Source organism: Argiope bruennichi, chromosome 9 (assembly GCF_947563725.1).
Source record: "Argiope bruennichi chromosome 9, qqArgBrue1.1, whole genome shotgun sequence".
Taxonomy (NCBI): domain Eukaryota; kingdom Metazoa; phylum Arthropoda; class Arachnida; order Araneae; family Araneidae; genus Argiope; species Argiope bruennichi.
Window position 1 is genome coordinate 127,957,691 of NC_079159.1, and position 16,986 is coordinate 127,974,676.

Sequence of the window (16,986 nt, forward strand, 5' to 3'; positions counted from 1 at the left end):
ATTTAAGAAAGTAACATTTCTCAACCGTTACGAAAATTGAAAAATATGTTTGAACACGCTTTCTTGCTCGGAGTAGCGTGATTTCCTGTATAAATTACATATCTCGCGCATTGCACGACAGCCATTGCATGCCCATTTATCAGTTAAATGTGCATATTAAATTAGCTATATTAAATAAACTAACACGCTTCGGTAGAAGTTGTAAATTAGGAGAACTTACAATCGTAACATTTTCAAAGAAATCGAATAAGAAAGGATTGTCTATTGTGTAACTATTTTTGTTAGTTATGACAAAAATTCTGATATAATAAAAAATATTCTGAATAAAATAAAAGGGAAAAATGCCACAAGAACATTTAAACATTTTAAATGTTTATAAATACTTATTAAAAAGCTGTAAAGGAAATTTAAATAAAATTTTGCTCTCCTTTCTGCTTTCTCTCCTAAGGTTGCAATGAGCCATTTTCTTTGGTATCGATTTGTACTGTTACAATTCAAATTTTACTTCCATCAAGATTATGCATCTATCGTTTGACAAGAAAATATGAATGTGAATCTGAAGTGGTTTAGTCAAAGTATCTTCCACATTCTTAATAATAAATTATATTATCAACAGAACATCTGAATGAACATATAAGTAATAAAAGTCTAACTAAAATTCTACTAGTACGGTATCGCAGATTGCTAAGGATGAATTTTATGTCAACCCTATTCTATTTTTAGCTCAATCGAATGGAATGACCCTGTAGCTTCTTGTTTCGTGACCTTCATTACACGAACACTTTTTCAACAAGTTTCAGTGGATACTTTAAAAAATATTTCAAACTATTTCTTTACGCGATATCTGTGAGACCGCACTCCCCTTTTGTTGTTCCAATATAGCACAAGGCTTAGCAGATGGCTCTAAAACTTGGTCTTCGAAATATCATCATTCAAGCTATTGATCCTCTTTATGAAGCAGAACTCCAGAGACTTTTAAATGAAACAGAAAGTGGTTTTAGCGATGAGGAAAATTGTACAGAAGATTTTTCCGATGAAAGTTTGCATTCGACTCATTCTGATATGTATGTTCAAATATAATTCCTTTTTTCTAGCGATAATGTATTTTGAAAACAATCTAAAATGTATTAATATACCAAGAGAAATATTTACAGAATTTATAGGCTGATTTTTATGCTATTACTCAAGCTGTATGTTTAAAATGTCCTCAAAAAAACCGTGCTACGAATGTTCACAAGTTTCTGCATAGAAATGATGCTGATAAAAAAAAAGGCCACTTTCATCCATTTTCATTTTTATTTTTCATATAATTGTTGAATTTTCCATTATATTATTTTCTATATACCTTTGTATATTGGAAAATATAAATATGACTTAAAAAGTAAAAATAATATATTTTTCAAGAATATTATTTGTTGTAACAAGTAATTTGAGAAGAAAATGTATGTTCAAACGAAATTATGTCAATGATAATATATTTTGAAAAATTTCTTAAACATATTTATATATCATGATAAATTTTGCAGAATATATTGACTGATTTTTCATAATAATACTTCCATTAAAAAAATTAATTTGACTGTAAAGAAATTGCGGTCTCGTAGACCGCAACTCACCAGTTTAATCCTAAATTTTCACCTCCCAGTTAAGAGTTAAGAAAAATTTAAGGATATTGGCCATTTTTGTATAATAACACTTATATTTAGTAAAAGAATCCATATCCAAAGTGAGAACAAAATGAAGATTATTATTCATGAATCAAATTAGCACTCATTAAATAATATGAGATTATAGCTTTTTAAGTATGAATATAATTATGAAACTGGATTAAATTACTTACATTTTCTTTTTCTTTTGCAAAAAGCAATTTTCATCAATTATTACAAAAGACATAAAAAGTTTATCGTGTTTACTGAAAGTATATTTTTTGTTACTTTTTTTTGTTCTATTTATCTTTCAAATTAATTTCACCAAACCGTTTCTTTTGACAGTGCTGTTAGCAGGATTCCTTCTAAGCAACTCATTTTATTGCTATCTAATCACTTTTACAAAAATATCTTTAGAACAATTCTGTAAATTACTGGCATGCTCAGACTTTTCATAACAAAGTAAAACGCGGTAATTGAATTGAATTTTGAAGAGTTGAATTCAGTGGAAGTGTACTTTTCAAATCTATTTATCTAACTATGCAAAAAGAAGTATACACCTCTTCTTACTAGATATGCGGGTCGTAAATGGTAGGATTACCACAAAAATAGCGTGGATGCTGCAATTGCAAATTGGTTCATCAGCAAAATATTCGATAAAAGATGTCATTTTATAAGTCAATAATAGCACAACTTATACTAGAAACATAACAAGGAATTTTATTTAACACTTATAAAACAAATAACTATATTTTCAGTACAAAAAAAAAATCTTCATTTTACAATTGGTGAACTTTTAATTTCGCATCTAAATGGATTTGTGGTGGTAACATCATAAGCCAGATAAAAACTTCCGGAGAAGAGTGTACACTTTTGTCCAGTGGCTTTGTTACTTGGCTATGAACTCTAACGTTGCGAGTTCGAACCTCAACCTGCACATTGGTGACCCTGGTTCTGAACAACCACATCCTTCATTCAGCTGTCGTGGCTCCATCTACCTGCAGCAACCACTCACACACGCTAATCGTCGCCCGCCATAACTCTTGGCGCGATAATCACGTTCGTCGCTCGCCATAACTAGCGCGATAAACTCTACCGACTCACTGGTGGGGGACTATTGTGGTGGTAAGATCATAAGCCACATAACAACTTCCGGAGAAGAGTGTACACTTTTGTCTAGTGGCTTTGTTACTCGGCTATGAACCCTAACATTGTGAGTTCGAACCTCAACCTGCACAGATTTATGCAAAATATTCTCACTTTCAAAATAAATAAAACCGTTTCCGTTTATTTTAGCATCTTTTACAGCAATCTTTTTGACCTTGGTAATTAACTTGGAAACTCCAAAATCGGACTTAAATATTATTTCAGGGGGGGGGGGATATTAATTGCAACAATAACTAGTAACACATTGTACATTAGTAACCACAGCAATTATATCTACTTATTTTCCATGCTGAGAGGAACTGAATCACCTTATATATATGACTGAAATAACTTTATTTCTAGTGATATTAGTGAAATTTTATTTTTGTTATTATAACTATACATCTAAAAAAATTTAAATGCATGGCAAAGATGGAAAATCAATTTATTTTGTTGAATATTTATTGAAAATCACTTTTTTTTTTTAATTTTCTAGATTTTAATTCTTGCTTAAATAATTAGAAACTATTTTTAGAGAGTAAAGAAAATTTGAAAAAAATATCTTCCAATCTTCTCAATCTTTCAAATGGACTTTATTTGAAATTGAGTTATATAGATGGCAGCACCTAATTGTCCTCCACATTCTGCATTAAACTTATGCTGCCATCTATTATGGATCTTTCAATTACTAAAAATGAATTTTAAACTAACCATGTAATATTGAAATGACGATGCATCTAAAAAATCGTTCAATCAAAGATTCAAAATTGTAAATTGATCTAAATTTTTTAGTTACAATCTTATCTTTTACTGAATCATGCAAAAAGTCTTTTTTAAGCAAAACATCGAACTTATTACCGCTGTCGTTTTTATAATCAACGAAAATATGCGTCATCCGAATTTATTTTAAAACCATTGAAGTCCCTTTACAGAGTGCTACTCTTAGTTTTATAATAATTATTCTCAGAGAGAAGATGAAATTTATCTAAATGCGGAATTCTAATACTGCTGACAATTTCAAATTTTTTTTAACCATATTTTGCTATTAAAAATTATATTCAACTACTTCAAAAATTATTAACAGAATTTAAGAACTCATTAATAAAAAAAATCTCAAAACGCTCACAATAAAACCAGAAAGATGTATTTGCATTACATTTTAGAAGCATCTGTTCCTTTCTTATTAAGATGCTTGTTAAAATAATTTCATAATCACAAAAAAAAAAAAAAAAAAAAAAAAAAATTTAAAAAATGAACCGCCAGTTGGTTGATTTGTTTCCAGAAGATAAAAAAAATTACTTTAAGTTCCTCTACAACAGCCGTTCCAGTCTTAATGCAATTGATATACTGCTTACAAGCAAATATCGTAGTTCTAAAACAAGACCAAAGTAAAATTTGAAATTTAAGCTATTCTGTTCTATTATTAACATAGGTTTCTTTTACTTTTTTTTTTAAATATCACTATTTATTTTAATAGAATGTGTCATTGTCCTTAATAATAGTACACTAGCCGCCTTTGGCGACCAGCCGGTTCGCCAATCTTAATGTTCGTTTAAATTTTAATAATTAAATATTTTACGCAATTCCAACTTTAATAGATTCTTCATCAAAGTATTTTAAAACTTCAAATTTTGATAGTCATATAATTCACTCATAATATTATAAAAGCCTTCTGTCATAACGTAATATGTATCTCTCTAATTTTCTGTTAGCTCCCGTAGAATTTATGCTTTAAATTAAAGTGGAAAGAATTAATCTGCAATTAATATAATAATATTTTTTACTGAAACAAAGCATTTTTTTATAATATGATTACTGATAACAGAGTCACTGAGCGTTTAAACTTTATGGGCACTAAAGAATATCTTTCTTAATTTATGTAATATCTCAAGAATTTCACAACAAAATTTTCTCAGAGTCATCATGAACAGATCGATTAATTAACAATGTTTAATTTTAAATGCATCAAACACTAAGAAAATAAAATGAATCGTTTAAAATAATCGGTCGAAAACAGGTTTAAAAAAACTACTTAAAAACGATGTACTTAAAACTATAAGCATATACGAAAAAATATATAACTAGCATAAATACAATTTAATTACAAAAGCATGCAACTAACCTAAAAATAATTTAAATCATCCGTTGATAATGGTTGTCATGTCAACTATCAGAACACAATGCGCATGCGTGAATTTTCAACGCCAGTTACGGTAACGCAAATGCGTGCATTTTTCTACGCCAGTTGGGGTAACGCTATGCCGATTAGAAATTTTTAATTTCCTTTATTCTGTGTTATTTTAATTCAAAAGTATTTCAGAATGAATCTGAAAGATGGATTAATTAACAATGTTTAATTTTAAATGCATCAAACATTAAGAAAATAAACAGAATCGTTTGAAATAATTGTCCGAAAAATGTTAACCCTAGCCTCATTACTGTTGGGAAAATAACTGAAGCCTTACTCATTTAGCGGTGGGGAAAATGGAAGTTTTTTTGGCGGGAAAGTTAGTTTTTAATTAATAATTAAAATTCTAATTAAAAATTCAAAAAAGGGACACCAGGTGCACATTCCCGACCTCTAAGGTACATGTACATGTACCAAATTTGGTAGCTGTAGGTCAAATGACCTGGCCTGTAGAGCGCCAACACACACACACACACATTGAGCTTTATTCATAAGTATAGATTATTTGCTCACTGATTCTCACTCCCTTCTCTATCATAATTTAATTTTTACAGACAATGCTCCTTTGAGTACACTTTATACGCTTACTTATCAGTTAAAATTTTATGACTCAATTTTTATGAAAATCGAATTAAAATTTAGAAAATTTAAAATATGCAGTCAAATTCATATTTCAAAACAATGATGCAGGTTTAAAGAAGCCTAAAATGAAGAATGTTAAAAGAAGTGTGATGAAGTTGTTAAGCTTTTCTTTATTAAAAAGTGATTAAGAATCCGTTGATATTAAATTATTCTTGTCTTGTTATTAGCTTCAATGTGGTAAGATGCATCAAGAAAAATTTTTCAACACATTTTTCAGGTTGCTTGTTTCGTTTTTGAAACTGCTTATTCCTGATAAATGTGTCTTTATGGCTGCTATGAGAAGAAAGCTAATAGGAATATAATATGTAGGATAAAATAAATGAAAACCTATGTGTAAAGGAGCGTGAATGAGAATGACAGTTTATTTATTTTTAAATCAATTTGTGTCTATTCTCAGATAATTCATTTCCATGTCATGCGTTTTATTAGTTACTGGCATGCGTTTTTTAAATTAAGAAACATTACTTAAGAGGAAAATATCTACTATTTTTTTTCAATTTAATAGAGAAGCATTCGAAACTTTGGCATGAGAAAAAGTCATCCATTTATTGGTAGAGTTAAATGACGAAGAGTGTCATTATATCTATATTCATTGTTCAATTGTATTGATACTTTTTTTTAAATTTCTTTATTTCAAATACATACATTTCTCACAAGATGGTATAGAAAAATGGAACTGAAGTCTGACTAACACATGAATCTATACCGGGCTATTTAGGCTGCTAGATTTTTTTAAATTGATGCTGCAGGACCGTAAGTTGTAGAACTAAAAGAAAGCATTTTCGAATATTAAATCTTTAAAGGCGGGTGTAAAATATATGATAATTTTGATAGAAGTCTTTTAAAAGCAGACATTGTTGATATCCTAACTTTCCCATATAATAAATTTGAAGGGGGAAATCTTCAAAATCCACACAATGTGATTAATTTATTCAAATTTATAATAAATTATTAAAGCGACATAGGAAATTTTTATCAACAAATCATTTGATGTCATTCTGAATGATAATAAATATAATAAAAGTAAGTATATTAATACAGTAAAAGTAACTGAATTATAATAAAAGTAAGTCGAGCAAATTCCAAATTTTAATACTAATATAAGTTTCTGTCGAAGAATAATTTGATTATGAACCTATGACCTTATTATACGCTTTAAAGAGATAATGTTTTGGATTTTAATCCTACACTGCAACCGCAGTCACTGATAAATTGGGAAACATCTAAAAATTCGATCAATAATTTATGATATATTTCTTGGTTTATGTTTAAACACCATCACAAGACGAATTTTTACTCCACTTCGTTTTATTCCTTGTTTGAAATTTTATCCGCACTTAATTATATTTAATCGGCTTCCTCAAGAAAAAGGAAATACTTTTCCGTTGTTATTATTATTAATACAAAATATGACCCAAAAAAATATCTTTAAGAATATTTAAAATAAATAAATAAATAAACTAACAAACATATACGTTAACAAATTTTTTTTCCTAATAAAATGTTTGTTTCTTAATGAAGAGCATAATTTTTTTGAATAGCATCAAGTCTTCAATATTACCATATCATTATATACGGCTGTATTGACCAAAGCGACATCATCAGGACATCCACGTCAGTTCCAGCCTTCATAATTTTCAAATACTACAACGACTATATTCAATATCATTTCAATATTTGTGGTTTTTATTTCAAATGATTTCATCTAAAATTTAAAGTGCTTTTACCTATAACAATTGTAAAGAACAACATACCTATAACACTTTACCTATTACCTTTAACAATTTTAAATTCTGAAGTTTGCAACTAAATGCATGCATGTATTTTAGCAAAGCAAAACAAGCACATACATAAAAAATAATAATTTTGATTCGCTCGGGAATATGTGCAGGTTGTTAAACATGCTAGTAATGCTATATTATAAATGGATATCCCTTTTAAACCAAGAAAAAGAAAAACCGCTGCATTTCTTTTATATTACATCCAAGTTTTTCCTGTTGAAGTTTCATTTCCTGTCGATTCATTCTGACGAAAATCCGGCCTCCACTATTTATTATTTATTGATTTATAACATTTATTTATTATTTTCTTATATTCATTAGTCATTGATAATTTTCTTTAAATCCTGGAATTGTAATTTTGATGTAAATTTTTATTTTCGTCATCAAGCAGCTGGATATCGTGACTGGGCATGACTTTACTGAAATCGATGTAAAAATGTCATGTTAACCGAGCACATAAAAAGTCATTAAAATGCATGAAACATCGCAGATGTGAATTGCCATGTCAAGTGGAACGGGAATTAGAGCTTGTCGACTACTTTAATAGAGGATACAAAGAGTAAGAGGATAAAAAGAAAATTAAAGAAATATTATTATTAAATTATGATAAAGAAATTCATAAAATTTCAAATATAGGGCATTATGGTAGATTAGCTATGCTGAAGTGCTTAAATATAAATCATTTGCTAATAATTTGTTTTAAATATAAGTGAGAAAACTTTCTGTTCGAAATCACTGATTAATATCTATTGAGCTGCATAAGTTGCCTGGAATTATATAAAAAAATGAAAAATTCGATGCATTCTGATAGTTTAACATACATCTCCTATTATTTAAAAAAATAATGTAGAGTTTGACAGAAACTTCTACATATAATAAGTAAATCGAAAAGTTATTGAGTAAGTTACATATCCTTCTTTATAATCATTTTTTGTACCTGAATTAATATCTTGCTATCTGGTTTACTTTTGTTTTTGTTTCCCCATTCTTGATTTTATTTCTTTTCTCTCCTCAACTGATTACCTAATCTTCCAGTAACACCTGAAAATCTTATCTGAATTTTTTTCATGAGATCCCAAATGAGGTTAACACTTATGCTTTGTAAGGATTCAGCGTGCTTGTATGCCCGATATTTTGTTTCAAAATACATTTTTTTTTTATATATTAAGCAAGCAAAAATTACTTTTTATCTCTGAGAGACATCATTCTCGGTAATGAAGATACTGAATGGCAACAGCCCGGTTGCGGTATGCCATTGACACTATTTTAAAAACGGAACGTATGATCAGACCTTCGTTGCGCAACAACTGTGCAATTGTCTGAATATATTATTCCGGCAAACATTCTGTACCACACCCAAGAAAAAGGTCATAGGATTACGAAATTATTTCAGTTTTCCAGAATTCATCAGATCAAATTGAAAGCTACGATTAAAAATTGAAATGACCCTAAATTCATTTTTTCAAAATGGTAAAAAAAATTTTTTTAAATATAATAGAATGTACACATGTAAGGATACTGGGCATATATTCAAGCTCATTTCTAATATTTTTCAGAAATTTTAAATATTTAATTCATGAAAATGCAATCACAGTTTTAGTTACTATCTTTAGCCTTCAATATTTCAAAGAAACCATATGAATGCAATCTTATTGCGAATGTCATGTGCAAGTCAGCGAACTGTTATGAAAATCAATAAATCCTTTCTGCAGTCTTTCAATATCTGAGAAATTGCTCGCAGAGACCGTGTTTGATATAAATTACTTTTACTTCTATTTCATTGTATACTTCCAAAGCAAATATGAGGGATTCTTTTTAGTCTGTATTTGCAAATACTGATAAAGAAATTGGACATCAAAATCAAGAAATCAAGAAATAAAATGTTTCTTTTTTTGGATAAAAATTCCGAGTAATTGGTTCCGAAACCCGTAATTGCAACGAATTTGTTATTCTAAAATATAAATAATTGCTAAAACATTCCACTTGTTTCGAATATTAATGCTTAGTCAAGTAGTGCTTAAAATAAGTAACTGGTTAATTATTTGTCTATTTTTTCAAATCTTTTCTTCTCATTACGTTTAACATTTTTGAATGCTCGAACACTATTTGTAAAGAAGTAAAGCAAATAATCTTTTTCTCCAATTAAAATTATAATTCTAAGAATCGGGGAAAATGGTTAAAACGTTTTGCAAAATGAAATGAATAGTCAATCCATCTGTATTCCTGATAGATTATTCTATATAGGGAATCTGCGATTTTGGCTTATCATGTATTAAAGGATTAGAAAAATAATTTGCAAACGAATTTACAGTAAGTATTAGAAGTAACAATTTTTTGCAATGTATAAAGAATATTGTGTACTTTTGGACTTCAATAAAATACATGTTAATACAATAAAATACAATAAATGCATGTTTGGAAAAATATTTATTTTTATTGCAATAAATAGTTTCTAATTTTGACATTTGACAAATAAATTCAAATAGAAAATAAAAAACAAAAATAAATTTTCAGGGTAAAAAAAAAAAAAAAAAACATAACTTTAGAAGTCGTAAATTCCAATAAAGCTTATATATCTAACCATCTTTTTATACAATAAAATAATTTGAAACTCACTACTTTGATTTAATTATTTTCATTCAAAATAATTCAATCAAAAATGGTGCTTTTCGTAAAATAGTTTATGTTTGCTTAAAAATCCTTTTTTTATAGCGAATAACTTCCTTCATCTATTATTTTGTCATTTTGGGTTCAGTATCTTTGCAAAGATCCATTAAATGCTATTCAATTTTTGTAAATGATGTTTGGTAATTATAATTGATAACTGAGAAATGATACACCCGTGAAGAGTCTAACAGTTTGACTTTGATGTGATTATAAATTTCAAAATTTCATTTATGGCTCACGTCCTGTGCTTGCTCACTATTTGTGATTCAAAATAACAAGTTCGATCAAAAGTAGAAATCTTCAATCCATGAAATAAAAAAAAAATAATATCTTAAGCTAAAAAATGTATATTAAGATCCTACGAACTTTACTGCAGAATTAAAGCACAAAGCTTTATAATCGAGAACATTGATAGGAGATGAACTATTGACTAATATCGGAAAACCTACAGATCATAGATGAATATGAATAAATACTAAATTCTTCTATTGGACATTTGTTGGAGATGAAATTTAGAAGCTATACCAACCCTCATTTCAGAGTTAAAGCCGCTTCACTCGATCGCGCAATGACCGTCTGTTCAGTAAGTGACCGCTCCAACGTCTAATTTATGGTTTCTGATATCATTAGTCAAACTGTTCCCACACAACACGAGGTGAAAGGGTTTCACTGCTCTGTTAACCGCAGAGCTCAGTTAATCTTGGATGAATGCTTCTCCTGCGCAATCGAGGGTGTGTAATGGTGTCATGTTGAGTGTATTCGTGTGCTGACCTTTAGTTAAAGATCAAACATTGTGTGTTCGTGGGAAGACAATAAAGTGGACTAGACGATCCAAGCATTTCTATAGAATATGTTACCGAATACAAAATGTTATTGTAAGAGAAATATCAAATGCAAATTAGCTATACTTTCGGCTTTTTCTTAAATTATACAGAAATTAAGCAATTTATGCTTTAAATAGTTTTGAATTCTATAATTTGCTTTAAATAGTTTTAATTGAAATCTGAAATTTAAATGCCAAGATACAGAAGTCTTTAGGATGGAATAATTCCTCTTGAATTTTTAGTAGAAATATCAAACTGTATTTTCTTTTATACCTTGAATTATGACTCTATCTCAGAAATAAGGAGCCGGTGCATTCTTCCTTTCAATACGGATATGTCAGCTTATCATTTCCCAGCTAAATTATAAAAAAAGAAAAAAGAGTTGAAGAAACGCATAGAAAAAAAGCGGAATCTACGCTTATGGAGTTATTTATATTTTTAGCGTTTTACAATCTAGTACTACAATTAATAAATGTAGTTGCTTCTATAATGTGCTGCCTTTTAGAGTTATAAACTAAATTTATAGTTTTCAACATCAAGGAAATTATGAAATAGGAATTAAAACTCTTTAAACATGGAAAAATTTGGGAAAGAATGGGGCAAATCATATGCTCAGACCCTTCTATAAACACGGGAAAGACATATATCTAATAATGAAAATGGAAATTAGTTTATCGATCTATGAGTAAAGATAAAGGGACATCATTTCATAAGAGTTTGATATTTTCTCCCATTTTAAAAATCTAAATAATTTACCCTTATATGATAACAGGATTGTTTATTTTGATTTTATATTAAAATTTCGTGTTCGAAAATCCCTCAAATTCTTATTTTTTTATGTTCAGTGTAAAATTATCCATAAACAAGCAATTTTCTATTTTATATATCATAAGGTATTTTTCCTGAATAGAAATATTTCAAGGTATGAAAGACTGCGAATAGAAGATTATAAATGCTCATTAATTTTTATAGAGTATGAAAAACTCATTCCAGAATTCTACATGAGAAGCTCAAGAATATAGAATATATTTGTGACATTCGTGATGATTGAACATTGAAGTGGTCGTTTGTTGATCTTAATCATGGAACATCTTACCGAATGATTTTCTGTTGTTGTTGATAGAATCAACGTTCCATCTAGAGTTTTTAAAAAGAACAATTTAATTTCTTACTGAGAACTTAGTAACTATATTCAAGATTTAAATTCCAATGTGTTCTCATATTATTTACGAAATTCAAATGTCCTTTCCTAGTTCTATAAATAATAATAAATAAATAGCTCCATATATAAATAAAATTGTTGCGATGTTTCCATTACTAATATGTTTCTCTAAAAATCCAGAATACTCTTTATAATCATCGGATTAAACCTCTTTTTGAGTATTTGCCTCAGAAATTATCTGGGTTTGAATTTAGTGTTCATTTGCTTATAAGTCTGAAACGGAATTCAAGCATGAAATGGTTCCAACTAGTGGTCAAGGTAAAATAACTCTTTTCTGATTAACATTAATCGTACAAAACACTTCACGGGTTATGATTATGGCTTCTTTCCAAAGAAACATTTAAAAAAGTTGCACTCCAGCATGAACTTTAATTGTTAATTACTCGTAGTTGTAAAGCTGCCAAATGCTTATTTTTAAATTTTATTTCATTGCCTTTTTGCGTTGTTACTTCTTATTTTCTGTTTCGCTTTTTTTTTCTTTTCTCACTTTTAAAATTTATTTTAAGTCATTTTGTTGTAATTTGTAATTTTTTTCTTATATTACATAAATTTTATAATTTGTTTAAAAAATGTCGATTTATTTTATCGTATAAATTTGTTTCAAGTTGTAACTATTTACTCTGAAATTATTTGATTAAATGAATGTAAACTATTTCCTAATTATCAAGATTTCCTACATCACTAGTGCATCGTAAAATGTACTCTCCGGTGACCCAGGTGCATCTTCAATTTTCTTATTATTTATTTTCTTCGTTTCTTAAATTTGATTTCACCTTTAATTAACTAAGAAAAACTGAATCGTAATACCGGAGAATACGTTTTTCTAACTTCGAAAAAAACTCTTTTTAAATCGCGAAAAGTTCATAAATTTTAATTTCAACTATTTTCACCTATTTTAAAGATAACTCCACTGAAATTTTCACTGTGTTTTTAATATTGTACAGCGTAAATTTCCAAACTTTCTTATTTCGGAGAAGAAGAGGCGCAATACTCTTATAAATAATAAAAGCAATTTATTTACAAGTAGGTGCGGACAAGGCACGTCTACAACAGCGCGAAACAAAAGCCGTAGTAAGTAAAGGAGCGCAACAAATGATCTTTATTCTTATATAACATGGAGTTTCCGGCCGCATGTTGACCTTTGACAAGCGCAACGGAGGGATCATTTTCACTTGATACGTAGAATTGATTGCGCAGTAATTTTTACACAGCTTCATACGTAGAATGGTATCAAGAAACAAGAGAACACTTTAGAATGACCCCGACGTGGGCCGAATTAGGCAAACAATTTAGGAAATTAATTTATATTAAATTATATATTAAAATATCATTACAATTTTCCCCCACCCCAAGACGTGGAGGTGCATCGGGGCCCTTTGATACATAACCATACCTTACAGTGGTGTCTGAGTAAGTTTAATTTAAAAGTATATTGAAAGTGATACCTCAGTATCCCTTACCTTTACATTTATACAGAAATCCCATTCATCATTTTATATTAGAAGTATAAAAAGACTTATATTTGTGAAAATAGTATATAAAAAGCTTAGTAATTAACAGTAATAACAGAATATTAAAATTTTAAATGAGATATTTGCACAGTTATTTTGACCATTTTTTGGTCAAAATTGAATTGATGAACTTAATTTAATGAAGACAGTCTATGGTATATTTGCCTATATAATTCTTAAATTTTAGGAAGTCTGACTCAACAAAATTATTAAATTAGAAATAAAGCATTAAATTATTAAATATATTATCAATATTGCTATGATTTCACCCAAATGAAATATCAGTATAGTTATGATTTTAAATAAAGTATTTTAGCTGTAGATGAAAACACAAGATTCAAAACTTCAGGTAAAAAACTTGGATATGAAAATAATACTTGCAGAGTTGAAATATTTCATATTAAACATTTGGAACTGAAACCATAAATATTAGATTCAAAAATATCTAATGAAAATCTTGGAAATGAAAATAATAATTACAAAATTCAAAGATTTCAAACAAAATACAAGACTCAAAATACTCTTATAATATTTGGGGAAAAAATGTAATATAAGAAATAGTTGAGTAATTGAAAAAAATATATAATTGTATTTGGAAACAAGTATTTGGACACCGTGATAATAGAGGGTAGCTTAATAACTGTCAGAGGGGTAAAAATTTCCCCTAAGGTATTTTCTGAATTAGTCTAATTATCACGTGCCATTAATTATTAAGTATATAAGAATCTTGGTATGTTACGTTTTTTTCGTTCAGAAGGTATGTATGCATAATTTTTTAAATAATAGATTTGAAAAAATTTTAAAAACATCATAATATTTTAAATAATAGTATGAAAATATCATTTGCAATTGTATTGTAATTGGAAAATTCAATTTAAAATAAAATCAAAAGTTCATAATATACATGTTGATTTTCACCCGTTGAGGCAGGAAACACTAATCACTTTTTAAGAAATCACAAAAAGTAATTTTGAGCACTGATTAACGTGAACTTGTCTATGATGACAAGTAGCACAGAAACACAAGAGTATTGAGCCGGAGTGTCGGATGAGGTTATAGGTTACAGAAGCATCGTCATTCGTAGAATTTCAGCGACGGAGTAGGATTTGATGACGCTATACCACGGGAGATAATCCGGCAGGGTCGGCAAGCAAGCGGCCGAGCTAGCACGGAACCATTTTCAGAGTAACGGCAAATCAAGGAGCCGTACCGTAACATCAAATTGCCTCTCATCCCGAGGATTTAATTCTTTTAAAAAATTTTCACAGGAAACTATCCTTGTCGACTAAATACTATGTAAACTTATTTTGGTTGAAATAGAATGCAGGTTCGAAGACACTGAAGAGACATTTTTTTAATATCCATTGTGGGAAAGCAATTTATTTACAAGTAGGCGCGGACAAGACACGTCCATAACAGTAAGAAAAGGAACGAAACAAATGATCTCTAGTCTTATATAACATGGGATTTGCGGCCACGTGGCGATTGAATACACGTGTTGACCTTTGACAAGGGCAACGGAGGGATCATTTTCACTTGATACGTAGAATTGATTGCGCAGTAATTTTAACACAGCTTCATACGTGGAATGGTATCAGGGAACAAGAGAACACTTTAGAATGACCCCAACATAAGCCGAATTAGGCAAAAAAGTATAGGAAATTAATTTAGATTAAATTATATATTAAAATATCACTACACACACACACACACACACACATATATATATATATATATATATATATTGTTACAAAATTTTTCTTCTACAAATACCGCAAATCAATCGCAACACATTTAATCGCTAGTTCAGCAGCTTGCTTGCTATCTAATCCTCCAGTTTCTTTACTTGACGGTGACTCCGACTCCTCTAACACACAACTTCTGACGATCCACACAACTTCACTGCAACTTCAGAGTGCTGGTCCTTTATAGTTCCGAGAGTCCGGGCTAGAATCTTCAGACCAATCAGGGCGTATCTGAGTGTATCTTGGTTCCTACAGGATGGATCTCGAACTTTCCAGTATGATTCATTTAGTCGCCAAACTCGCCAAATTCGTCGCCAAATGGTCGCCAAGCTCTCAGGTCATTGATGAGGCAGCCGCTCAGCACAGATCTTACAACGGTCTTTCTCATGATGACACTATTCGTGCCGGGTAGCAAAATTACAGATTTGTAACATTGTTCCCCTCTTTAAAGACTGACGTCCCAGCAGTCCCACTTCAATCCAACAGCTGGCGTAGGCGTTCGAACGATGTGATGATTTTAATGCGCTTGGCGAGTTCCGCACTTTCGAAGATGACATCATTCACTAATTTGGCGACGACTAAAGATCCATCCGAACCTTCTCAATGCCTTTGACTCGGACCTCTTCGTCGTTTTGGATTGTACACCCAGACTTGATTTCTCTTCTTAAAATGCAGGGTGTCCCATGGAGTCAAACATCCATGGAGTATGATCCATTTAGTCGCCAAACTCGCCAAATTCGTCGCGAAGTCGTCAATTGGTCGCCAAGCTCTCAGGTCATTGACGCGGCAGCCGCTGAGCACAGATCTTGCAAAGGTCTTTCTTACGATGACACTATTCTCGCCGGGTAGCACAATTACGGATTTGTAACAATCTATATATATATTACACATACCCCTTCCACTTGCAGAAAGTCCAACTCCTATGCGATGACGATTTCCGACGTTGGATAGAGTTTGCACGCTGTACGCTTGGTACCACGCAGGAAGATACACTCTTTCCTGTAAGAATTTTATTCTCAGATGAAGCCTGCTTTACTAGAGAAGGCATCTTCAACATGCACAATGCACATATTTGGTAATTCGAAAATCCCCATATCATTACATATGATTATATCGTCTAGCGTGCAACACAAATTTAACATCTGGCAGGAATTCTTGGAGATCATCCGTTGGGACCGTATATTTTGCCTGAACCCCTGAGTGGCGCAAAGTACCTTGTTTTCTTGCAGCACGTCCTTCTGGATTTACTGCAGCGAATACCGACCATTGAACTCCAGAATATGTGGTTAATGCATGATGGTGCACCAGAATTCTGTGCTTAACTACCTAGATGATACATATCCTGGGAGGTGGGTTGGACAAGGGGGATTTGTTTATTGGCCTTCGCGTTCCCCGGCCATCAATCCCTTGGAATTCTTCTTCTAGGGCCACATGGAATCTCTTGTTCATCAGACATCTTTGGATACAGTGAAAGATCTCGTAGCAGGGATCGTAGGCGCTGTTGCAGAAATCGCAAGAACATTTGGAATGTTTGAACGAGTTCGGCTGTCCTTTAAACTTCGGTGTCGGTTGTGTAATGTTCTTCACGTCCGCAACATTAAACAATTTTTATAA